This window comes from Ursus americanus, chromosome 3, assembly GCF_024610735.1.
Source record: "Ursus americanus isolate L20-20 chromosome 3, mUrsAme1.1.p, whole genome shotgun sequence".
NCBI lineage: Eukaryota > Metazoa > Chordata > Mammalia > Carnivora > Ursidae > Ursus > Ursus americanus.
The window spans coordinates 5124123-5149732 of NC_142129.1; the positions used below are offsets into that span (position 1 = coordinate 5124123).

Here is a 25610-nt window from a genome sequence, read left to right on the forward strand (position 1 = left end):
ATGATAAAATCTCTGCCATAAGGTTATGGAGAGAATTGAAGAGGGTACATGTTCTGAAAACTTGAGAACAGTGACTGTTACTGAGTAAGTTCCTACTAAATAACTGTTTTTATTAAAAATTTTAAATGCTCCCCAAAAAGGGCTGTTATCAAATTTTAATGTCACCAGCAATGTGTGTTAGGACTAGTTTCACTGAACCTTTGTCATACATAATATGTTATTATGTATGTTAGCTTAGTAATTGAAAAACTGTACTTCAGTTTTAATTTTTTACTTACCTGATGAGTAGGAGTATTCAAAATTCTTGAAATTCACTACTTGTATTTCTTGTGAATTGCTCAATCATGTTCTGTGCATAGTTCATTGGAGGAGGGGAATTCTTAATGTTTTTCTTATTAATTTAAGCTCTTTATATAACATTTTAAGACATTTGATGTAAGTAGTTTGCCTCCTTTGGCTATATAGAAAACTAAGTTTTGTGTAAGTTACTCAGTTTTATTCAGTTCTTAGTAGAAGAGAATTAAGAAAAATATTTGTGGATTAGGTTAACAATGCCATTAGGATTTCTGACTTTTTGGAAAGTCAGAACATTTCATTTAATGTCCTTTTTGTTCAGTCCCATTCTCAATTAGTAGGGTACAACAGGAGAAACTCCTTTAAGTTTTAATTATGGTATTGTTTATGTTTATATATATATATATATATATATATATATATATATATATATATATAAATGTTTAATAACCTAAGACCAATAATGAACTTTCTGTCAGTGTATATGTAAGTTAACTTATTTCAGTGCTAATGAAAAATAAATACCTTGAGAGTCACAAGTAAACATGGTACATAAATTCAAAGTGGTTCTGTTTATTGACCACCACATACTTCCTTTCTTTTAACTCTTACTGCTTTTTTCCCTTAATATTTATAGTGGTAGCTATCACAGAGCAGCCCCATGTTCCCATAAGGTACCTGACTGCACTGTGCTTACATTTTCTGTAGCTTGCTTTTGTAGGTGATATTTAGGATTGTAGGGGAAGTTGTGGGGGAACTGAGGGGAACCATGGAGTGGGTAAGGGGAAGTGATAAGTTAATTAAAGCCATGGTAGTTGATTAGTCTTTCTGTTGCTGACAAGATTGCATTACACAGAATAAGCCATTGTGTAGCATCTTAGTTTTTGCTTCAAAACCAAAATGATTAAGTGAAGGAAGTCTTTAATTGATGATAATAAAAGTGATTTCTCCAAATACAGCATTTTTGTTAAATCTTACTGAGTAGTTTTCACCTTTGGCAAGTTGTTGTCTGTCACATACATTTTCTAAAAGATTTTTGTAAAGATAATTTAATTTGAGGGGTGCCTAGGTGGCACAGCGGTTAAGCGTCTGCCTTTGGCTCAGGGCGTGATCCTGGCGTTGTGGGATCGAGCCCCACGTCAGGCTCCTCCGCTATGAGCCTGCTTCTTCCTCTCCCACTCCCCCTGCTTGTGTTCCCTCTCTCGCTGGCTGTCTCTATCTCTGTCGAATAAATGAATAAAAATCTTAAAAAAAAAAAAAGATAATTTAATTTGAATAAAAATCTTGGAATTGAACTGGGTAGAATTTTATTCATGTTTGCAACCTTTTATGTTACAGTGGAAACAAAAACTAGAAACTGTTTTTCATTGTGTCTTCTAAAACCATTTAAAATCATTTCACAGTTCATTATAGATGATTTATTGGAATGACATTGTTTGACTTTGTTATAATAAAAGAATAGACTTATATTTTTCAGTTTTTTTGCTTCTGACCAGATAACTTGGGTTTCTCTGCAGTCTGTCCATCTGCACACACGTATTGGTCATGCAGTCAGCATCTTTGTAGAAGGGCTGTTTTTCTTGGTTATAGTTTAAATCTTTTTTTTTTTTTATTTTTTTATTAATAATGATTTTTTATTATATTATGTTAGTCACCATACAGTACATCCCCGGTTTTCGATGTAAGGCTCGATGATTCATTAGTTGTGTATAACACCCAGTGCACCATGCAATATGTGCCCTCCTTACTACCCATCACCGGTCTATCCCATTCCCCCACCCCCCTCCCCTCTGTAGCCCTCAGTTTGTTTCTCATAGTCCATAGTCTCTCATGTTTCATTCCCCCTTCTGATTACCCCCCCTTTCTTTATCCCTTTCTTCCCCTTATAGTTTAAATCTTAACTCCTTCAGTTTCATTCTGAAGTTGAGCAGTAGTTTTAGATTTGGAGAATAGTACGTGTAGGATGATGATCTATTTATTATCTGAGTTGGTAAGATCTTACAGGATACCAGATCTGAAAAAGAGATTTCTTGACCTGGCCTTTGTGGAAACAAAGTCAAAAACTTGGCTCCCATTTACTCTGCAACCCCCCCCCCCCCCATTGACAGTCTTTAAAATATTTGTTTATTTGAGGATAAGGATTCTTTGGTAACCAAGACCCCTGTTAAATCATCTTTTAAGCTAGTTTATTAGTTTATTAGAACTACAGAACTAGACTACAGTTACATAATATTTCTTTTTATTTGTTCGGTGCCAGGAGTAGAAAACACTTGGCCAGCTTCGTAGAGGATTAGAAAGTTTGAGGAGGAAAAGTGAAATTGTTTGTTTATTGAGCCAGGAGGGTAATTGTCCATAATTACAGATGCTTGTTTTGAGGTTTGGAAAGGGTGGTTAAAAAAACAACAACAACATATATTTAAAAAAAAGGTAAACATCTATAAATAAAAAGAGGAAAAAATTGACGAAAATGGTTGCACCATGTTAAGTAGAATTGTTTCAGGAAAAATTTCTTTGTTAAATGGAAGAAAAAAGGCTGTGGTTTGGGGAGTGAGACCTGAGTAGAAAGTTTTTGGTAGACATTGAAGACCGTTTTATGTGGTTAATATTTCAATTTTGCCCTTCCCACTCCAGGGATATTAGATTAGAAAGGATTCGGAGACTTACTGATTAGGGTTAATATAAGGTCTTAACTGTTTTGATGCAAAATGATATGAAACGTGTTTGTTTCCCTTTGTTTTATATTCTTGGCTCCTAAAAGAATTCATTAAATAATATAAAACAATAATATGGACTTGGCTTATTTGAAATTAAGCCGCAGAGGGGAGAGTTCCTGTAAACGGTTAGCAGAGAGTTAACTTTGGAGGGCTTTCTGTTGGTTGTCTGTAGCAAGGTTCCCGATCTGGGCTTTGGAGAAATCCATCCCACCTTTTTGAGGCGCCCGCTACACACGGATCTACTTTCTCCAGACGTGCTTTCTCCTCCACCTACCTTCCCCCTCCTCTTTCTTGTAAGCTCCTTCGAGTGTGTGTCTGTGTATGTGTTTGGAGGTGGGTGTGTGTGGCGGGAGATTCTCAGAGCCGTAGGAGAAGTTGCGAGGAAGAATCTTAATGCTCATTTGTTTTGTATGGGTGCTGCCGTGGGATCAGGTTGGCAGGACTTGGTTGGGAGCCACGGAGCCTGCCTTTTTGAATTGAGCTGTGGAGGGTGGATGGTGAGGCTGAGTGTTCCTATCAAGTAGCTTTGGATCTGGCAGGGTAATATGGCTGATCCAAGTCTTGGTAGCAATTTTTATGAGATGGTTTAGGTACAAAAATGTAAAATGACAATAAAAAGAGCCAGAACCCCAAATGCCCTAAAGGTGAAAAGTTTTCGTTTCTTTTCAGAGGATCGTAGTTTTTGCATCTAATTCCATAGTTTTGCATCTAATTCCGGAGGGTAACTTGACTTGGCTTTTTACGCTTAAAAATAAAGACAAAACTAAAAGAAGTATTTCTCTGTTATGTATTCAGCTGTATTCAAGCATTGCATGTGAAGGCACGGGATATTGAGATGTGTGGGTTTTTTTTTTTTTTTTTAAGATTTTATTTATTTGTTTGACAGAGAGGGACAGCCAGTGAGAGAGGGAACACAAGCAGGGGGAGTGGGAGAGGAAGAAGCAGGCTCCCAGCGGAGGAGCCTGACGTGGGGCTCGATCCCACAGTGCCGGGATCACTCCCTGAGCTGAAGGCAGGCGCTTAACGACTGAGCCACCCAGGCGCCCCGAGATGTGTTTTTATCACGGAATCAAATTTAGGTTTGTAAATAAGGACAGAACACATAATCTTAAAAGTTTTATATTCTGGGTTTGGAAGTCAAATGATAGAAGTGTAATGGTAATATCTTTGCCTCCTTGGTTCTCAAGTTTTTACCTTAGTTTCTTAAGTAGTTTTAGTAGTTATTCTAGAATTACTCAGCATTTTGATTCCAGTTCTGTATAAAGTGTGTGTGTACCTAAGAATAGATATATCTGTAAAATTTTTAAGTGGTAATAGGAATTTAACATATTTTGAAATACTTATAAAATTTGAAAACTCTGAGAAAACATTTTGATTTCAAGTATTTCATTACAGGTTTGAGGATTTCCACTTATTTCTTCATTCGTGTTTAATTCCCAGTTAGAAAAGAAAAAAAAAAAAAGAAGTGAAATCTTTTGTTTCTTAACCAGCATTTTAATATATTTCTTCTGGTAATCTGCTAGAATTTAATTCGAAGAAATTTTAAAAAACCCCAAATTATTATGTAGCTAAAATGCTTTAGAGAACTTGCTGGTAGAAAAAGTTTGGTGAATTAAGTACATGTTCTCTTTTTGTTATGTAAGACTGTGCTGGTATAGGGTTAATTGCATTGTGTACACAACTAAACTATCACCTTAACTAGTCTAAGGTATTTAACATTTAAATTTAGTATTTAATGTGCTTAATATATTTAACCTCAGGTGGCATTAATTATGTCTTTTTTCTTACAGAACCTTGTAGTATATGTAAAGTATGATAAACTACCTCTTCTAGAATAATTATACAGTGAAGCAGCAGTGCCTAATTCACAAGTAGAAATCTTTTTCTTTCTTTTTTTAAAAATTAAAAAAAAAATAGGCACCATATACATAGTGGAGCCCAACGCAGTTGAGACCTGAGCTGAGATCAAGAGTTGGAGGCCTAACAGACTGAGCCATCCAGGCTATCCCCACCCCTCTTTTTAAACTGAGGGCATGAAGGCCTGCTTGGCCACTTTTCTAAAGGTTAAATAGCTGTGAAGTACATGTTTTAATTTCTGTAAGGACCGTTGATTTGGAAACAGTGTATTCTACCAAGATAAGTTTGAATTTTAACTTTTTGATACTGTATAATTTAGAATAAACAGTTGCTGCTTCCAGTGTAAGGTGTCATACTTGTTAAAAAATTATTAATGTTCTCCTTGTAGTTTTCTTGTGCACATGTTTTTATCATTTAGACCTATGCAAAATGTAAAATAAAAGACTAATGTGATACAGTGTGTTCTTTCTAAGCTATCTAATGCCTTATTAAAGAGCACTGAACCATTTTTTCTTTGATTTATTTTAATGACAAGAAAAATGTAAATTCTCTAAAGTGTCAAAATAGGCAATAGTTTCCTGTAGTTTGGTTTGAGAGGAGTTTGGTAAATTATTTTTTAGTGTTTCTTAGTCTTATGTTGCGTGGATAATGGAAAAGTGGATCTGTGATTTGGCTGAATTGTGATATGTGACATGTGCATTTTGTGGACTGCCACGGGCATTTGGCTCCTACTGGGGAGGTGGACCCTCACCTGTTCTTCTTGGGAACAATTCCACAAATGTATGGTTTAACTGGTATCAATGACACACCTCAATGTTAAAGAAAAATGTTGTCATCATATGAGGCTTCCTCACAATGTAATTTATATTTTGAGCAATAAATCCCGGTTTGTTTTTAGATGTTTAATGTAGAGGAAGAACTTGTTTGTTGTGTAGAATATAGTAAACACTACAAACCCTAATGCTGCAGGCCTCCCATTCAGCTGCCTACTCCCTTCATAAAGAAGCCACCACCATCTCTGTCAACAGAAAAAAAGTCAAAACCTTTTTTATCTGGGAAAACAAATGGCATATTTAAGATTTTCCTATTGCCATTTTTGATACCTCACTTGAACCTTCTGTCATAGGTTAAAGTCGGGTATATTTCTCCTAGAATATGGTGTTATTTTACTATATTTTGTCTGCTACCAATCTATTATTCTGTAGTTTTGCACCACATTCTTTGTTTTAATTAAATTGTTTTGAATAGTACTAAATAAATTGTTCCTTTTTGCAGCTTGTGTTATATATACACGTTAAGAAATATCTTTCCCCTTTCAGGTTCTGATAGATTAAAAAATAAATAATGAATAAATTTTATATTACTTAAAAATTTGTAAAAAGCACAAAGGAAAAGATGGTATGACAACTGAAGTAAATTTAGGTTTGTTGAATTCAGAAATGCTGTTGTGTATGCCACTAACAGCAGTAAAATATAAAGTAATCTAGAAAAAAGGTGTTAAAGACACATTTCCATATTTTTGGTAAAATAAGTACTAAAATTGAGAGACCACGGATATGGATGCTTTTGCTTGGTTTGAAGTGCTGTGAATTAAATTTAAGTTACATTTTATTTAGATATGGAGTGGTGGTCCAATAGTTTTGGTAATGGTAATATATACATTTTGTAATTTGACTAATTTTTCTATTATAAATACCTATAAAGATGATTGTAAAACCTCAGAAATTATTTAACCTGGAACCTAGGATTATTAGGAAAAAGGAAATTTTATCCATTTTATTATGGGGAAAAATTTAGGCAGGATGTAATACACATTGTGTTTTTCATAAGCTCAATATTTCTTGAGGCTTTTTCTTACATCCATTTAAAATTTTTACAAAGTAATATGTGTATAGTTGAATGAAATCAGATAGACCAGGGGTGCCTGGGTGATGTTGGCGGTTGAGTGTCTGCCTTTGGCTCAGGTCATGATCCCGGAACCCCAGGATTGAGCCCCCCCCCCCCCCCCCGCTTGTGCTTGCTCTCTCTCACTCACTCTCTCAAATAAATAAATAAATAAATAATCTTAAAAAAAAAAAAAATTAGGTAGACCAGAATGATTATATAAAGGTCAGCAGCCTTTCTCATCCTTACTGCCACTCTCCAAAGGAAATTTTTAAATCGTTTGTGTGGTGGTATTCTATCTACTTAAGCTTATTTTATGATTTATCAACTTCAGATTGATTTTTGCTTTGATAAATGTGGGTTTGGCTCCCTCATATCTATTTCCTCAATAGATACTGTGTTTTCCTTAAAATTTATGTGATATGATAGACTTTTCTTCTTGTTAATAAGGATTATCTATCTTGATTTCCCAAGTAGTAAAACTGAGGATATTAGCACTTATACTTCCCCCCACCCCCCTTTAAGTCCCTGTGTCTGTCATTTCTACTTTGGCACTGTTAAGGCTGAGAACATTTATACTCTGTCCTGTATTCCTTTATACTTTGCCAATGACTTGATTTTAATAGTTGAAAATCAATGAGTAGTGTCTACTTTGTTGCTATGATACAAGTACTGTTCATAGCAGAGCCAAGGAGGATACGATTACATTTCCTGTATTTATTGGTTTTTGAGTTGGTAATTGCCTTTTTTCTTGCCTTAATTTGTCAGTCCCCCCCATCAGCTTTACAAGCCTTTTTTTTTTTTTTTTTTTTTTTTTTTTTTAGCCATTTTGTTTTTAATCACTACTATTTTATGTGTATGAGTACTTTTCCCCCTGAGGAAAGGTTCTCCCAGTCCTGTTTCTTCATTTTGGACTAGATGTTATCTAGACGACTGCATACTGCTACTAGTGTTAGACTTTGCTTCACTGCCTTTGCACTTTGGTGATTCTGTTAACTGGACTTTTATTCTTTCTTGAATTACTTCTTTGTTTTAATGCAGTGCATCCCTCATATAAATTTCTAGGAGAAAATATGTGCGAGGTAAGTTTTTTAATCCTGGCATATCTGAGAAAGTCTTCATTAGCCCTTATAGTTGACTGGGTATTATTTTGTTCAAGCCAAACTCAGTTGAAAATTATTTCCCCTCAGAGGTTTTGAAGACTTTGCTCAAAGCTATTCTAGTATCCATTGTTGTTGCTGAGGAGAAGTCTGATACATTGTGATTCTTGTTCCTTTGTGAATAATGTGTTTTGTCATCCTTTATGGAAGCTCTTGAGAGCCTTATTTTGTCCTCTTTAAATTGAAATTGGTCAGAGATGTCTAGATGTGGTTCTTTCTGTTATTATTAAACTGATGACTGATGTTTTGTAGTTCTTGGAAATTCTCTTATTATTGTTTTAATTATCTCTCCATTCTCTATCTGTTACTTTATTTTTAACTTGATATTTTTAAATTCAAGTATAATTAACATACAGTGTTATATTAGTTTCAGGTGTAATGATTCAATAATTCTGTGCATTACTCAGTGCTCATGATAAATATACTCTTAATCCCTTTCACCTATTTCACCCATGCCCCCTCCCCCCACCTGCCTCCCCACTGGGAGTTTGTTCCCTGTATGTATCCGGTTTTTTTGTTTGTTTAGTTTCTTAAATTCCACATATGAGTGAAATCGTAAGGTATTTGTCTTTCCCTGACTAAAGTTCAGTTACTGTTACACCCTCTAGATCCATCCATGTTGTTGCAAATGGCAAGATTGCATTCTTTTTTTTAATGTATAAGTAATATTCTCTTGTATATATGTGCCACATCTTTTTTATCCATTCATCTATGGATGGATACTTGGGTTGCTTCTGTGTCTTGGCTATCGTAAACAATGCTTCAGTAAACATAGGGGTGCATGTATCTTTTCAAATTAGTGTTTTAGTTTTCTTTGGATAAATATCTAGTAGTGAAATTACAGAATCTTATGGTAATTTTGTTTTTAATTTTTTTGAGGAACCTCCATACTGTTTTCCACAGTGGCTGCACCAGTTTGCATTCCTGCCAGCAGTGCTTAAGGGTTCCTTTTTTTACACATCCTCCCCAACACTCGTTGTTTCTTATGTTTTTGATTTTAACCATTCTGAGAGGTGTGCGGTGCTACTTCATTGCGGTTTTGATTTGCATTTCTCTGATGATGATATTTAACATCTTTTCATGTGTCTGTTGGTCTTCTGTATGTCTCCTTTGAAAAAATGTCTACTCATTTATTCTGCCTGTTTTTAAATTGGATGATGATGATGATGATGATTGGTCTTGTATAAGTTCTTTATATATTTTGGATACTAACCCCTATCAGATACATCATTTGCAAGTATCTTCTCCCATTTGATGGGTTGTCTTTTTGTTGTATTGATGGTTTCCTTCACTGTGCAAAAGTGTTATATTTTGGTGTAGTCCCAGTAGTTTATTTTGTTTTGTTTTCCCTTTCTCCAGAAGATGTGTCTAGAAAAATGATTCTACAGCTAGTATCAAAGAGATTACTGCCTATGTTTTCTTCTAGGAATTTCATGGTTTCAGGGCTCACATTTAGGTCTCTATCCACTTTGAGTTTACTTTTGTATATGGTATAAGAAAGTGGTCCAGTTTCATTCTTTTGCATGTCCCGTTTGTTGAAAAGACTGTCTTTTTCCCATTGCATATTCTTGCCTCCTTTGTCATAGATTTATTGACCGTATAATCATGGGTGTATTTCTGGGCTCTATTCTGTTCCATTCTTCTGTGTGTCTGGTTTTGTGCCAGTACCATACTGTTTTGATTACTACAGTTTTGTAGTATATCTTGAAATCTGGCATTGAGAAACCTCCAGTTTTGTTCTTTTTCAGTATCGCTTTGGCTCTTTGGGGTCTTTTGTGGTTCCATACAAATTTTAGGATTGTTTGTTTTAGTTTTGTGAAAACTGCATTTGATGGAGATTGCATTAAATCTATCAATTGTTTTGGGTAGTATGGACATTTTAACAATATTTGTTCTCCCAATCCATTGCACAGAAGCAATCTTTCCATTTATGTCGTCTTCAGTTTCTTTCATCAGTGTTTTACAGTTTTTGGTGTACAGGTCTTTTACCTCCTTGGTTAAGTTTATTCCTAGGTGTTTTGTTATTTTTGGTGCAATCGTAGATGGGATTCTTTTCTTAATTTCTCTTTCTGCTGCTTCATTACTAGTGTATTGAAGCGCAACAGATTCCTGTATATTGATTTTGTATCCTGTGACTTTACTGAATTCATCAATCAGTTCAAGTAGTTTTTTGGTGGAATCTTCAGGGTTTTCTATATAGTATCATGCTATATGCAAATAGTGGAAGTTCTTCCTTACCAATTTAGATGCCTTTTATTTCTTTCTGTAACTCCTTTTAGTTGGTTGTTGGACTTCCTGAATTAACTCCTGCCCCCTTCCCCCCTTCCTTTTGTCTTTTTGTTCTGTTCTTCTGGGTATTTCCTCTGTTCTTAGACTCTAATTTTAATTTGGCAGTCATATTTTAAATTTTCAAGAATTCTCTTTCCCTGTACCCCCACACCAGCAATTCTTTTCTCATTTTATGGGTTCATAATCTTCTTGAATCTCTTTGAAATGTTAATAAGAGTTTTCTTTAAGGTTGTCACCCTCCCCTTATCTGTTTTAGGGTAATTTTTTGTTTATCTTGATCTCATTTATATTGGAGGCTTTTTTTTTTTAAAGATTATTTATTTATTTATTTATTTGACAGAGAGAGAGACAGCCAGCGAGAGAGGGAACACAAGCAGGGGGAGTGGGAGAGGAAGAAGCAGGCTCCCGGCGGAGGAGCCTGATGCGGGGCTCGATTCCAGAACGCCAGGATCACGCCCTGAGCCAAAGGCAGACACTTAATGACAGCCACCCAGGCGCCCCTATTTCTTAAAGTTTTTAAAGCTACTATTTAAATAATCTTTTATTGAAGAGAGATAAGTGTATATATTTGATCTGTTTGAACAAGAGATTTTTCTTTAGCTCTTAAACTGGACTAGATAAAAAACTAATAATATTCAGATATTTGTTTATACAGTATTTCAGAATGTGCTACATTTTAGAAATGTAGTAGAAACTTTAAGTTGTCTGGCTCTTTAGGGAAGAGAGTATTGACTGTGTGTGTTGGACTTTTTACGACAGTTGGAGGATTAGAAAAGGTGTCCCAAAAAGCTTAAGAATGTGATACACGCTGGTAAAAATATCAGCTCAGGGGATTGTGACTTAAGTGAAAGGCCCCTTTCCCACTTCTTCAGCCCCAGTTTTCAGAAATAATTACTATTAACTTTTTATTATTTTGTGTCCTTGACTTTTGCCATGCATACACGTTTCTTTTTGTACATAATGTGCTCATATTTGTTTTTATACAGATGGATCATTTTGTGTATATTGCTTTGTGCTTTGCTTTTGTCATTTAACAGTGTATCTTGGACATTTTTCTGTTTTAGCATATACTCATCAATCTTTTTTTTTTTTTTTTCCTGAAAACTGCATTATATTTATCAGCCAATACGAATAAAGTGCTGGCTTATGCTAAGGAGTATTCTAGATTCTGGGGATTCAGGGTTGAACAAGAGAGCTAAGCCCTTGCCTTCATGGACCGATATTTCAATGGTGAGAGGTACAAAATAAATGCATTCCTTGTAATTAATTTCAGACAGTGGTAAATGTTATAAAGAAAATAAATTATAGTAATGGTATAGACAGTATCTGCTGACGGCTCTGGGAGACAATGATGTATGTGGCTGGGGTAGTTAGGACGGTCTCTCGGAAGTGATGACATTGAAGTAGATCTGAATGATGAGGAGGCAGTTAAGAAAATTTAGGAAGAAAACGGTTCATTGTGAAGGCTCTTCAATAGGAGAGTGTGTCATACTCAAGGGACCCTCCTGCCTCCTAACATAAAAGGCTGGTGTTTTTGGACAATAAAGAGAACTTAGAGGAGATCCCTTCTGATAGGTAAGCAGGGGCCTGATCATATGGTGTCCTGCATGCCATGGTGAGGGGCAGTGATTTTGTTCTCAGTGTGGTGGAAGTCATTGGAGGGTTTATACTGACCAAATGCCCTCCAAAAATGGGATATTGACGTACAGTCCCACGGCAGAGCGGGGTCTTTTCCCCAACAGCGTATGCAGGACTGGGCATGGCATTTCTGAATATGGAAGTGGTGGATCTAATAGAAATGTTTCTTTACTAAGTCGCTTAAGCACTCTGTTCCCAGAATGAAAATCAGCACTTGCCCTTTGTCTATGAGTGGTCCCGAAGTCAAAGTCATCTCCAGTCTCTGTCCATAGTTTCCTCCAAGTCACACAGCAGGTGGCCAGTCCTTCCAGCTTCAGGAAGCCCTTCTGCGCCATTATAGTCATAGTGACAGTAAAAGCTATTGATTGTGTGACTTGTTCCAGGCAGTGAGTGTCCTAAGTGCTTCACCTGTGCCGTATTAATTTATTTAATCCTCACAACAATCTAAAAAGTAAATACTGTTATTATCCTCATTTATTTTCAGTTGAGAAAACTGAAACAAAGGGCTTCCACCAATCTTTGATTGTCTTTTCATTTTATCTTTTTCTGTCAAAGGGTTTCTTTCTGGTAAGTTTGGTGCTTTCACTTGAATGTCTTTTGTCAGTTATTACGAGTCAGAACCCGAACATAAAATAAGTGGCAGGGGGAAAAAAGGCACGATGGTGGAGTAAATGTGTTGCTCAGTTTGGGAGAGTGCTCTGCTCATTGGCTGATACTGTTTGTAAAGTGTTGGATGTTGGTAGACAAATCCACGAGAGTTCAAACTCTAGTCTCCTAAGTTAGTAGCTGCTTGAGTTGTGGCTGATCCTTGATCTTTCTGTAGCTGTTTCATCAACTTTAAAATGAGATAACAATGGTGTCTATTTTGTAGGGTTGTTGTGGGCAATAAGTAATGCATGTAAATGTGGATAGCATGAGACCAGGTTTAGAGGAAGTACTGCATCAGTTAACTATTATTTTTACACTATTGGCTAAGAGTGAACTGTCCTGTCTAGCACTCAAAGTATGGGGAAAAATACAGGCAATGGAATCACACTCTTTGGAGTTATATTTGTTCATGTGTAAAATTTTAAAAAGTACTAAATACCATTAGTGTTTTAGTGAGTCATGTTGAATGGGATATATATATGTAGTAAGCTTTTATGTTTTTGCTGCTTGACATTATTTTACGGTTATTTAAATTTGCAGGTCTTATGAATGAATTAAATTGAGTATTTTTGCCATTAGCATTTCTTCTTTGCAACTGTCCACTTGTATTCTGTATCAGTACCTTTTGGCTTCAAATGACAAAAATCTTAATTTAAAATGGCTTAAACAATTAGTAAAATTTTATCTCATATCATCAGAAGTCCAGATGTGATTAAGTAGCTCAGTGAAATTTTCAAGGACCCAGATGCTTTCCCTTCTCCTGTTTTTTAATCTTCAATTTGTTATTGATGGTTGCTAGATTAATTCACTTGAATAATTATTCAGTACCTGCAGGGTATCAGGCAGTAGTCTAAAGTATGGGAAGTATACTATCATGATGAGCACTGAGCAATGTATAGAATTATTGAATCACTATATTGTGTACTTGACATTTATAACACTGTATGTTAACTATACTGGAATTAAAATAAAAACGTAATAAAAAAATAAAGTATGGGAAGTATAGCAGTGAACAAAACAGACCCCTCAGGGAGCTTACGTTTTGATGGGGGCAAAGGAGGGATGCACAAGTAGGTAAAATAAATAGTATGTAAGATGATGTTAAGTGTTAAGGAGAAAAACAAAGTAATAAAATACATAAAGTAATAAAAATAAAGTAAATAAAGTAGTAAGCAGGCTGAATTGGATTATTTTAAGTGGTGTGATCAGGGAGGGCTTCAATGAGGTGACGTGAGTTGAGTCTTTTAGGTAGTCAGAGTGCTAGGGCGGGGATGTGGGGGAAGAGCATGTCGTGCACAGGCCCTGAGGCAGGACTGTGCTGGCATGTTCAAAGAACTGAAAGGAGAGCCAGGGGCAGAGCTGAGCGATGGAGGGAGAGAGAAGCAGTGAGTCAGATCATGCGGGGCCTTGTAGACCATTGTGAGATCTTTTTGGCTTTTATTCTGCCTGAGATAAGATACCTTTGGGGGTTTGGGGCAGAGCACTGACCTTATCTGACTGTGACTCTAGGGGGTTCATGCTGGCTGCTGTGTTGAGAAGAGAATGAAGGGGATAAAGGTTGAAGCAGGCATGACAGTCACGAGAGCATTGCAAGCAGACAGGTGAGAGATGATTTGGAAAGCGATAGGAGACAGAGAAGTAATTCTGCATGTTTTGAAGGTAGGACTGAAAGGATCTGTTGAGGAGTTAGATGTGAGAAGTAGAGAGGAGTCACAGTTCACCTATCCAGTAGTCCCCATGACCACAGCCCCGTGAAAACGAAGTCTGTTTGTTCACACACTGCTCTTTAATTTAGAACAAAAACCTACCTGGAAGCCCTCAGTGGATTTTTCCTCAGATCCTGTGGCTGTGATTGGTCATGTACCCATGTCAAAGGTATGGGTGAGTCCAGGAAAGCAAAAACCTTTTCCTTTCAAGGCCTTATAATAGGAAATGGACTCTGACAGCAAGAACAAGTTGCGAAGGGAGTGAGTGAGTGCCTGTTGGTTGTGTAGCTGGTAGTGGCTTCTCTGTGTCATTGCCCATTTTTCTGTTGGGTGTTAAGAAAATAAATGCTTGTTACAATAGATTCTAAGTATTTCTAAGCCGTGTATTTTAATGAGTTTTTTACTCTGAGATCAGTTTTCTAATTTTGAAATAAATGAATCCTTTCGAAGTTACAAATAGGGGCAGGTGAATGCAGAGTCTGATGCATAATTTATAGTTTTTCCTACTAAGGGTGTGTCATTTTAATCCGAATGCTGGCTAGTCATTTATAAAGCTGTCTTAGTGGTATTGTTAGGGGACGGGTGTGGTGGGTGGGAAAACCCAAAGTGCCCTGATTCTTCTGTACCCCCAGATCTCTCTGTTGCTGCTGCCTGCTGCAACTGAAGATGTGCAGTTTCGTCCAAGGCAAATTCTTCAGTAGGGTTTGCTTTTTAATTTCTTCTTGCTTGTCTCTTCAGTAGTCATTACCTATTGACTCTCCCCCTGCCCCCATTCTTTCTTCACCAGCAAGGCTGATAACTGGGTTATTTATAACAAGACATTTTTGTTTCATTGTATGATTAATTGTTCATCCTTCAGTTTCAGGGTGGGAGGCAGTATAGCTTTAAACTTGTGAGTGTGTTCTTTCTCCTCAGATCTGGCAGAGTTTTTGAGCTTTAACTCCACTGCTTATTAGCTTGTGACCCAGACCAATTCATTCATTGCACAGCTTCACTCATGTGCTGGGATGCCATTCATATAAAATACAATGCAAATGCTGGTTCTTGGAGTTCCGATTTGGTGCTTCTGATTGACTTTAGGCAAGTTAATTAAACCCTGAGCTTTCAGTGAGATAATGCGTGCTGAATGCTAAGCACAGGGCCTTTAAGACACTTAAGGGGAATGCTCCCTTTTGCCTTTGACTAAGGGTTGATTACCAATAACTACCCAGGTGAGTTACAAGTGGGGAAGTGGGGTCACTGTGAAGTAGCTGTGAGCTATTATAGAAGGTATTTTTAAAACTGTATTTTCCCCCCTCTAACTATATATACATTTCATTGTTCAAAACAAAATTGTGAGTATATGAATTTGAGCCATTTCCACAGTTATGCAGGTGTTCTGAGACCTCCCCAATTTTCCGTCATATTGAAGATAGGGTTGTGGGAGCACAGATGGGTGAGATACAGCTACATCTTCTGCATGTGATAATTTAGGCACAGCCGAGAGAGAATTCAGTGCAGGCCAGTAAAAATATATTTAGTTCTCTGTTTTCAGAGTGTTCACTTTAATATACTTTTGGTAGGATATTAGAATAATTTCTAAATTCCAAGTTCTGTACTTAAAAACAGCAGATTCTCTAAGTAAGTCACCCGGTTTACTTTCTGTACCATCATGCAAATAGTTACCACACTGTTAAAGCAGTCGTTGGGTGTCTCGTGTATTAGCGCTCACAATAAATACACATTCACTTACATCTTTTTCGTGAGGAATATTTTTTACTGGAAGATCTAAGTGTAGATTTATAAGGACAATCAGTTTAGTATGTATTATATACAGCGTATTCTATCTGATCAAGATTTGCCCAGAGGAATGTTTTTCCAGGAGGTGCCGAGGGGAGTGTAATGATAAACAATATCGTTTTCTTTCTAATGAAGTTATATCTTAGAGGAAGAGAAAGGTACCTACATTATTCCTTATATTAGCCCTGTATTATAATTTGACTTACAAACTCATAGCTTTAGATTTATAGGGTGGTTATGAACTCTCACTATGCACAACTGGAAAGACTACATGGTGAGATGAATGGATATTTGCTGAGAAGGGTAGGAATTATGTGTTAGTGGGTGCCCAGACAGAAGGAACAACTTAAGGATAGGTGGCACAGAAGTGGGGAAATTACTAGGCCTATTTGTAGTGTTTAGTGTTAATAAAAATATAATATATCCATGTCACAGTTCCCACATGGAACTTAACCATAACTAATGATACAGTTGTGGCTCTAAAGCAGTTGTCTCCAAGCTTATATTTGAATGACTCCCCCTATTATTAAGAATTCAAATCCTTAACGCCAGCATTTATATCCCCCCCTTTTTTTGAGTAGGCTCTATACTCAGCATGGGGCTTGAACTCATGATCCTGAGATCAAGAGTTGCATGCTCCACTGACTGAGCCAGCCAGGCACCCCATTTTTCTTTTTGAAATAAGTTGTATACATGTATTATAAACAGTCTGTACATTAAGTAGTAGGAGAGTTAAATTTTATATTCCTTATTATTATCAGTCTTAAGTTCTAGCATTTTCAGGCCTGTGATTAGGACACGTAGTATTTTGTGTGCATTCCACTTTGGAGACCATTACTCTAAAAGACTACGTTATAAAGAAGCTTCAGTATTAAGTAGTTAAGTAGTTAGAGTGTTAAGTAGTGTGTCCTGTAGAAGAACGGGATAGAGTGATAGGTGAGTGGAATCCTTGAATACTGAAGAGGCCATTGGAGAAATCTCAGCACTGAGAAAATAGAAAGTTTGAGTTCTGGGTCTGCTTGTCTGTGAAGGTTGTAAATGAATATTGTATTTGATGAACATTTATTTAATGTCCATTGTGTGCCAGGCACTCTCCTAAGCATTTTCATGTGTATTACTTGATCCACAACCGTTTACTATGAGGAGTCTAATTTGTTAATTTATATAAGTGAAAAAGCCAGAACTTTTGCAGGTTTCTAACTCAAAGCTCTCTGTTTTCCCCTTTGTGTTACAGCTCTTTTGAGGAGCTTTAAAACCTAGTTACAGAGGTAGGAAAAGCATATATGAAACAGAATGTTAAGGAGGAGATTCTGAGTCCTTGAGAATAGTGACTATGTTTCTTGAGTCGTGGCTCTGTCTTACACACCTGGCAAAGTGCATATAGCAGGTGTTTAGTAAATATTTGTTAAGCATTCAAGGGCTCTTAGTATCAAGCAGCATGGGATTTTAAGACCTAGAGACTTGGGTTTGAGTCATAGCTCTTCGACTTTCCAACTGTATGACCCTGGCCAGTGACTTAATCTCTCTATGCCCGAGTTTCCTTATCTAAAAAATGGGGGAATTTTCATCTCTGCTGTTCTGGGTCGTTATGAGAGGGACAATGTATGTAAGATGCCTAACTCACAGGATCTGCTGTATGGTGCCTAGTTGCTACAGTAACTTTTTACCCCAGTACAAGAAGGCGTCACTGGCTCATCGGGCTATTTTGTACTTTATAACTGTGGGTTCTCTCATCTCCAGGATGTTTGTTTGTTTATTAAAGATTTTATTTATTAGAGAGAGAGAGTGCGCATGCGCACACACAAGTGGGGGGGGAGGGGCACAGAGAAAGAGGGAGAAACAGACTCCCCACCAAGCAGGGATCCCAACGTGGGGCTGAATCCCAGGACCCCCGAGATCCTGACTTGAGCTGAAGGCAGATCTTTAACAGACTGAGCCACCCAGGTACTTCCAGGGCTGTGTTTAACAACAGTGCTCTTCTCCAGTGTCTGCCTCACCAATTCCTTTGTGGAGCTGGTAAAAATTAGAAAATACCTTATTTTAACAACATTGTATATTATTTTGTTTCAAATGAAAAATAGTAAGATAAAATGTCGCTTTTGTGGTCAGAGTACGGTCAACTCCGATGTCTAAGATATTCAGTTGTGTCATTTAATTTGATAGCATTTTGTTAGGTTTTAATTTTTTAATTATGTTTTAAAGATTTATTTATTTATTTTAGAAAGAAAGCATGTGCCTGCAAGTGGAGGGAGGGGCAGAGGAAGAGGAAGAGTCTCAAGCAGACTCCACACTGAGCTTGGAGTCTGATGTGGGGCTCCACACCACCACCCGAGATCATGACCTGAGCTAAAACCAAGAGTCAGATGCTTAACCAACTGCACCACCCAGGTGCCCTTTCTAAGGTCTTTAAATACAAACCAACATGAAGAAGATGAAAATGTCCATAATCCCACTGTTCACATAATTCTTACTGGCTCAAAAAAATTCCATGTACTTGATTAGGAAATTAATAAGTTAACTAATTTAAAAACTTTTTAAAGGAAATTTAAGTATTATAAACTAGAAGCCCCCTCTGTTATTCAGCTTGGGCTGTCATAACAAAATATCATAGACTGGGTGGCTTCACCAGCAGAACCTTACTTTCTCTTGGTTCTGGAGGCTGGAAGTCCAAGATGAAGGTCCCAGCAGGTTTAGTTTCTCCCAAGACCTCTCTCCTTGGCTTACCGATGGCTGCCTTCTCTCTGTGTCCTCCCGTGGCCCTCCCTCTGTGTGTGCCTGTGTCCTAGCCTTCTAAGGATACCAGTCGTTTGGGGTTATGGCCCAACCTAACAACCCCATTTTAAATTAATTACCTCTTTAAAGGCCCTATCTCCAAATGCAGTCACATTCTGGGGTATTAGGGGTTAAGACTTAAAAATAAGAATTTGGAGGAGGGGGGCAATTCAGCCTATAACACTGTCCTGCCCCCAAACCACTAATAACTTATATATATATATTTCCAGAAAAATCTCCTATCCTTGTATCTTTGGGCATATGAATTCATATGATTATGGGTAATTACATTAGTTTCTTTGAACTCAGTGTGAGCAGTACACATAGCAGCAAAGAATTACTGTAGGGTTGTATTAGGTTGGGGAAATGAACTTGTTATATGGAACCAGACATGATGATCTATTTATGGGGGTGTGTGTTTGTGAAGCGTATGTGTGTTTGTATATATCTGTGTACATGCCAATATATTAAAGCCTCTTCAGTATAAATTGATTAATTTTGTATTTGTCTTAAGTGCTTGATGCACTAAAACTTTTTATGTGTGTATGTCAGTCTATGAATTTATGTGGTACTTCCTGAGTACTGACTGCTTTGTGAGATACTATGTATGCTAGGCATTGGAAGCACAGATGGTCCCTGGCTTTCATGGTTTGACTTAGGACGGTCCATTTACAATGGTTCCACTTGGGAGTTTTTGACTTTATGGTGGTGCAAAAGCAGTATGCATTCAATAGAAACCATACTTTGAATTTTGAATTTGGATCTTTTCCCAGGCTGGTGCTATGTGGTTTGAAGCTCGCTGGTGATGCTGGGCAGCAGTAGCAGGCTGCAGCACCCCGGTCAGCCTCGTGAACAGGAGGGTGAATGAACGACACACTGACGTCCGTTCTGTACCCATACCACCATTCTGGTTTTCACTTTCTGTGCAGTATTTAATAAATTACATGAGATAATACAACGCTTTATTGTAAAATAGTCTTTGTATTAGGTGATTTTGCCCAACTGTAAGCTAATTTAAGTGTTTTGATTATGTTTAAGATAGGTCAGGCTAAACTATGATGTTTGGTAGGTTAGTGATATTAAATGCATTTTTGACTTAAAATACGTTCCAACTCATGGTGAGTTTATTGGGCTGTAACCTGTAGGTTAAAGAATATTTGTATGCAGAATAAGATGAGACCCCTGCCCATAAATTCAAAGTTAAGTGAAGGGGCAGGAGTAGAGATACATTTGGAGAGGTGTGTGAGTACTGAACTGCAACATGAGCTCATTGCCCCTGAGGCTTACATGAAGCTTTCTGAACTGAAGCTTGTGACGACTGCCCAAAATGTATTTTAGGCAGAGGGAATAATAGCACATGTAAAGGCACAGAGTTTTGAGGGGGACGATAATAGGTGAAGTATGATGAAAGTATAACATATAGAGGAGTAAGCGACTGAGGCTGAGTGGGTTGGCATAAATTGCATCAGGAAGGGTTTTTTTTATGCTGTTGTAAGAGGTTTGTATTTCTGTCTCTAAGGCGCAGAGTATGTGACCATTGAAAGATCGAAAAAAGGAGAGTACCAGCATATTTGCATTTTCAAAATATTTGTCTAGCATTAGTATGGGGATAAACGGAGGGAGCATGGAAGTAGTTGATGTTGGCAAGTGTGAGAGGAATGAGTACCTGAAGTAGTTTTGTGGATGAGGGAGAGGGGAACAGATTGAAAAGAGATTTTAGAGGTAGGATTAATAGGAGGTATTTTTTTTCCCAAGATTTTACTTATTTATTTGAGAGAGCGTGAAAGTAATCACAGAGGGAGAGGGAGAAGCAGACTCACCGCTGAGCGGAGAGTCTGATGTGCGGGGCTCGATCCCTGGACCATGAGATCATGACCTGAGCCAAAGTTAAACCCCCAACCGACTGAGCCACCCAGGCACCCCTAATAGGAGGTATTTAGGAAGAGGAGGACACCAAAATGATTTAAGTTTCTAGGTGGACAGAGCAAACTGGGTAGACACTAGATGATGACAGATTCAGTTTGGGATTTGCTGAATTTAGGGTGTATTATATTCAGGTGAAGACGGTCACTGGGTATTTGGATATGTGGATGGTGGGTGTGGACTGGAGAGCCGGGAGTCCATGTAAAGGTGGGTGTTGAGAGAGGAGAGACATTTGGAACTGTATTCCAGGGAGCATTAGTATTTTCACAGGTGGTCAGAAGGAAACATTGTAGAGGCTGTGAGAGAACAGCCAGAGAAGCCAAGATATCGTGTGTGATGTACTGTGTCAGTTCTAGAGATAAGTGTGGGGGAAGATAGGACAACTTATTGAGGGTCTGATAGATCTGACAGTCTGTCTAATATCCATGAAATAATGGGTTTGTTAACCAGATTGCAGGTTTGGTGGTACATTAAAGAGGAAGTATAGGCATAAGTGACTAATGAGACTCTCTAAAGAACCTCGGCTCTAAATGTAAAGTATATGGTGTCTAGAGAGGAAGGAAGAAGTTCAGGAATTATGGACATTTAGAAGTAGGTAAGGCTGTGGCTTATTTCTAGATTTAGGAGAGGGGCAGTGGTGGGGAGAGGCTAAAGATAGACATACAGAGCTCTCTCCTTTTCTCCGCCATCTTGGTGTGCGGTTGACTGTTCCTGGCCATGTCTTCTCACAAGACTTTCAGGATCAAGCAATTCCTGGGCAGAATCATCCCATTAAACAGTGGATTCGGATGAAAACTGATAGTAAAATCAGGTACCACTCCAAGAGGAGGCATTGGAGAAGAACCAGGCTGGGGCTGTAAGGGATGGCACATGCGATGGCACACTGACAACATGCGATGGCTTGTTGTCCTGTCTGTAAACATCACTACCACCTGAACAATACACATGTTTATTGGGGAAATGATTTTTCCCTGTTACTAATCTTCTGCACCGGTAGGTTGGTCCAGTAATAAGTATGTGAGAACTTTTGTTTGGAAGAAGAAGAAGAGACAAACATATAATTTATACTTATTGCAGATTCATCTTTTTTCATAGTGTGGCTTTATTTTTAGACATCCTTTGACTTAGAATTTTCAAACTATCAGAAAGTTTCTCATACTTAAATAAATGGGTTAAAAAGACATTTTAAAGCCAAATATAACTTATTTTGAATGCTTGCTATATTTGGATTATCATTACCATAGTCTTCCCCCACCCCAATTCCATTAACACAGATAATAATAATTTGTTTCCTGTCTCACTGTTATACAGTTGCATAAAATTCTAGATTAAGGAACATTCATCTTAACACATTTTAATTACAATAATAATAACCCCTGGGCTCTTCGCAAATACTGTTTTGATGAATGTGATATAATTTTACATTAATTTATAACGGTGCTTAGGACACAGTGAAGTCCTTGACAAATGAGATTTGATTCTGAATCGCTCTTTTCTCTTTGAAGGGTCTGAAACATTTGAAGAAAGCTTAAAGACTAAAATAGTCTCCAAAAACATTATCAAGTTTGGATCCCAAAAAAGAACTGTTTTAAAAATTCCGATATATTGTTTTTCCTCATATAATCCCAGATACTCTTCAGGTTAGAACAAAATTTCATTAAAAGGAATGTGCTTAGTTAATTGTTGTCAAAATCCCCTGATTAGAATATACTGCGTGTGTGTGTGTGTGTGTGTGTGTGTGTGTGTGTATGTGTGTATGTGTACTTAAGTGTTTTAAAATAGATATACTTGCGTCTGGCTTGCTCAGTCTGTCGCACGTGTGACTCCTTTAAAAAAAAAATAAAGATTTACTTATAGATGTCTACATATATATGTCCATATAAGTGCAGTTGGTCAAATGATAAATTCATTATGAAGGGCTACAGTTCTTTTCTAACTATTAAAATGTTTTAAGATAGATTTACTTATAGATATGTAAACATATATATCCGTATAGATGAATGAAATTGATCAAATGATATATTCATTATAAAGGGCTATAATTTTTTTCTCCCAACCTATGTGTTTTCCTACATATCATGGTAACTTGGGGTTTGGGGAATTTGATAACTTTATATTACTGTAAATCATAGATATGTCTTTCTTTTTTTAAAGTATTCCTTATTCTAAAAGTATATGTGTTCGTCATAAATTCAAACTCTAACTAAAGGTATAAATCACGGACTTAGTTCTACTCCTCAGAGGTTATCACTGGAAACTTTCTTATATTTCTTTCCAGATATTTTTCAATTGTAGGTAAGAGATGTATGTGCATAGGAAAAAAAAAAACAGATGTAGGTGGAATTATGCTGTAAACACTGTTAAATAATTTCTTTTGCTTAATAGTATATCTTGTACATCTTTGTAGGTACATTTTGATTAATGATGTAGATCCAGTTCAGTGATGATTGAAATAAAATGATTATTCCATTTATTAAATATTTAAAAATTACTAATGTTATGAAATCATGTTATATAATTATCAGTAAATCAGGTAAAATCAAGTGGGAAAAGTTGGATTAAATATTAAAACTTGGGGTGTCTGGGTGGCTCAGTTGGTTCGGTGGCTGCCTTCAGCTCAGGTCATGATATCATGGGTCCTGGGATCAAGCCTGCATCAGGCTTCCTACTCAGTGGGGAGTCTGCTTTTCTTTTCTCTCTGCCTTGTCCCTCACCCCACTCATGCTCTCTCTCTCAAATAAGTAAATAAAATACTAGAACTTGTACTGTTATGGGCTACTTGCAAGGGTAAGGAAGTGTGGCCTCTTTAATATACTTTTTTTGTTTTTGTTTTTCTACGTGGTATTTTTAAAATATTCTGGTGTGTTTCTTGTCTGTTGTAAAAACCACACTTAAACTTTTGGGGGACTATTTATTTGTCTTTCTGCTTTAAAGTAACACTGTTCTGTAGTTATTTTTCTGAGAGATTAAAGTGAATGTTTTAGGAATGTATAACCAAATTATATATTAAACGTATCTATTGTAAATTAGAAATCCTGGTGCCATTTACTGGTCTTAACGATACTTAAGAGCCTGAGCTCTGTATTAAGCCAGTGCTGGTTCACATCCTAGATGCACCACTTAATAATTGTGTGACCATGGCCCTTTCCAAGCTTCAGTTTTCCTGTCTGTAAAATGAGTAATGATTCTTGTGATGGGTCCATAAAAAGTATGTTAATTGAAGTTATGTAAGCTGCTGTAACAGATAAACCCTGAACTCTCAGGGGTTTGAGACAGTAACAGTTTATTCTACTGGGACTCGTATGCTGATCTGTTCTCTGCTGTCTTCAACACTTGACGTCCAGGATTGCCCTGGCCTTTGATACCCACCTGGCAGATGGGGGAGAGATGGGGTGTGGGAGATTTGGGGGCAGGGCCTGGGGTTGGTGAAGAGGTCTCTAGTCACTTTGCCCACATTTCATCGTCTGGAAGTCAGACACACAGAAGGGAAGTTGGGAAATGTAGTCTAGCCACACGTCCTGCAGGAAAGGGAAATGTGTTTGGTGACTAGCCAGCCAGTCTGCAGTGAGTACTCAGTCTGGGAGTTGGTTGCGAGGTTGTTGGTAAGCAGGTCATTTTACCTCTTGGGGGTCTGTGTTTCCATATGAACAGTGGGGAGGGTGGTGATGAGGCAGGGAACAGTTAACAAATATCATGATCATCTGTGAAATACTCTTTAGGACAACTGTATTAATTCATTTAATTCTACAAATGTCCTCAGAAGTAAAAACTATTTTTGTCCTTTTTTTAAAAATCTTTTTTTTTTTTTTTAAACATCTGAGGAAATGGAGGCATGGAATGAGTTGGGGAGCCAGGATTTGAACTCAGGCACTGTTTGCTGGAGGGTCTGTGCTTTTTTAATGCTCTGCTGAAAGTCCTGTGCACACACGCTTCAGTTAATCTTCTGCACTCTACTGTGTCCCAAGTCTGTCTTCTCTTGGTGTCTTTTCTTTAGCAAAGGTCTTTGTACTAAAATAATTTTTTCTTTCTTTCGTTCGTTCGTTCTTTATTTTATTTATTTGACAGAGAGAGACAGCGAGAGAGGGAACACAAGCAAGGGGAGTGGGGGAGAGAGAAGCAGGCTTCCTGCCAAGCAGGGAGCCCGATGCGGGGCTCGATCCCAGGACCCTGGGATCATGACCTGAGCCGAAGGCAGACGCTTAACGGCTGAGCCACCCAGGCGCCCCTAAAATAATTTCTTTCAAATTGCTGTCACCTCCATCTGTGATCGTTTTTCCTTCCCTGCACTTGCCCTGGTGTTAAGTAGTCTTATGGTCACTTCTTTTTCGTTTCTACCTGTTTGGGTTTTTTTTTTAATTAGAAAATTTGCCCCAATACAAATGTGTAAGAATCGTAACCCTGAGTACCTGACACCTCTTTTAAACAATTACCAATACATGACTAATTGTGTTTCATTTATACTGTTACCTATTTCTCATGTTATTTTGAAACAAACTTCAAGCATAATGTAATTGCATTTATAAATGTTTGACAGTGTATTTCTAAAAAGCAAAGAAATAAAAGCTAATACTCTGTTATTCCTAAAATAATTAACAGTTAAATCCATAATATCATTAAGTATTCAGTGTTCAGCTTAAGCAGGTCTCTCTTTCTCTCTTTTAATGGTTTGTTTGAATCAGGATCTACATAGGCCCACACATTGTGATTCAGTCTCTCTTAATCTATAGGCTACTGCCCTCCTTTTCTTGCAATTTATTTACCCCATAGAGTTTCCTACCATCTGGATTTTGCTGATTGTATTTCCTGAGGTTTAACATGTTTCTCTGTTCTCTGTATTTCCAAATGAGTAGGTGGGACTTGATCAGATTCCGATTCAATTTTTTTCATGATTGCTTCTTAGGTGGTGGTGCATTCTTTCCCAGGAGGCGCATAATGTCTGGTTGTCC

At 37.3% G+C, this 25610-nt stretch overlaps 1 protein-coding gene and 1 pseudogene across 20 annotated transcripts in view; both read left to right on the forward strand.

Moving 5' to 3' along the window:
• The window catches only part of KMT2C (lysine methyltransferase 2C), a 272287-nt gene that overhangs the window by 18554 nt on the left and 228123 nt on the right, over positions 1-25610 (forward strand). The gene's annotated exons all lie outside the window — the stretch shown is intronic.
• LOC148110322 (large ribosomal subunit protein eL39 pseudogene) lies at positions 1075-24051 on the forward strand (annotated as a pseudogene).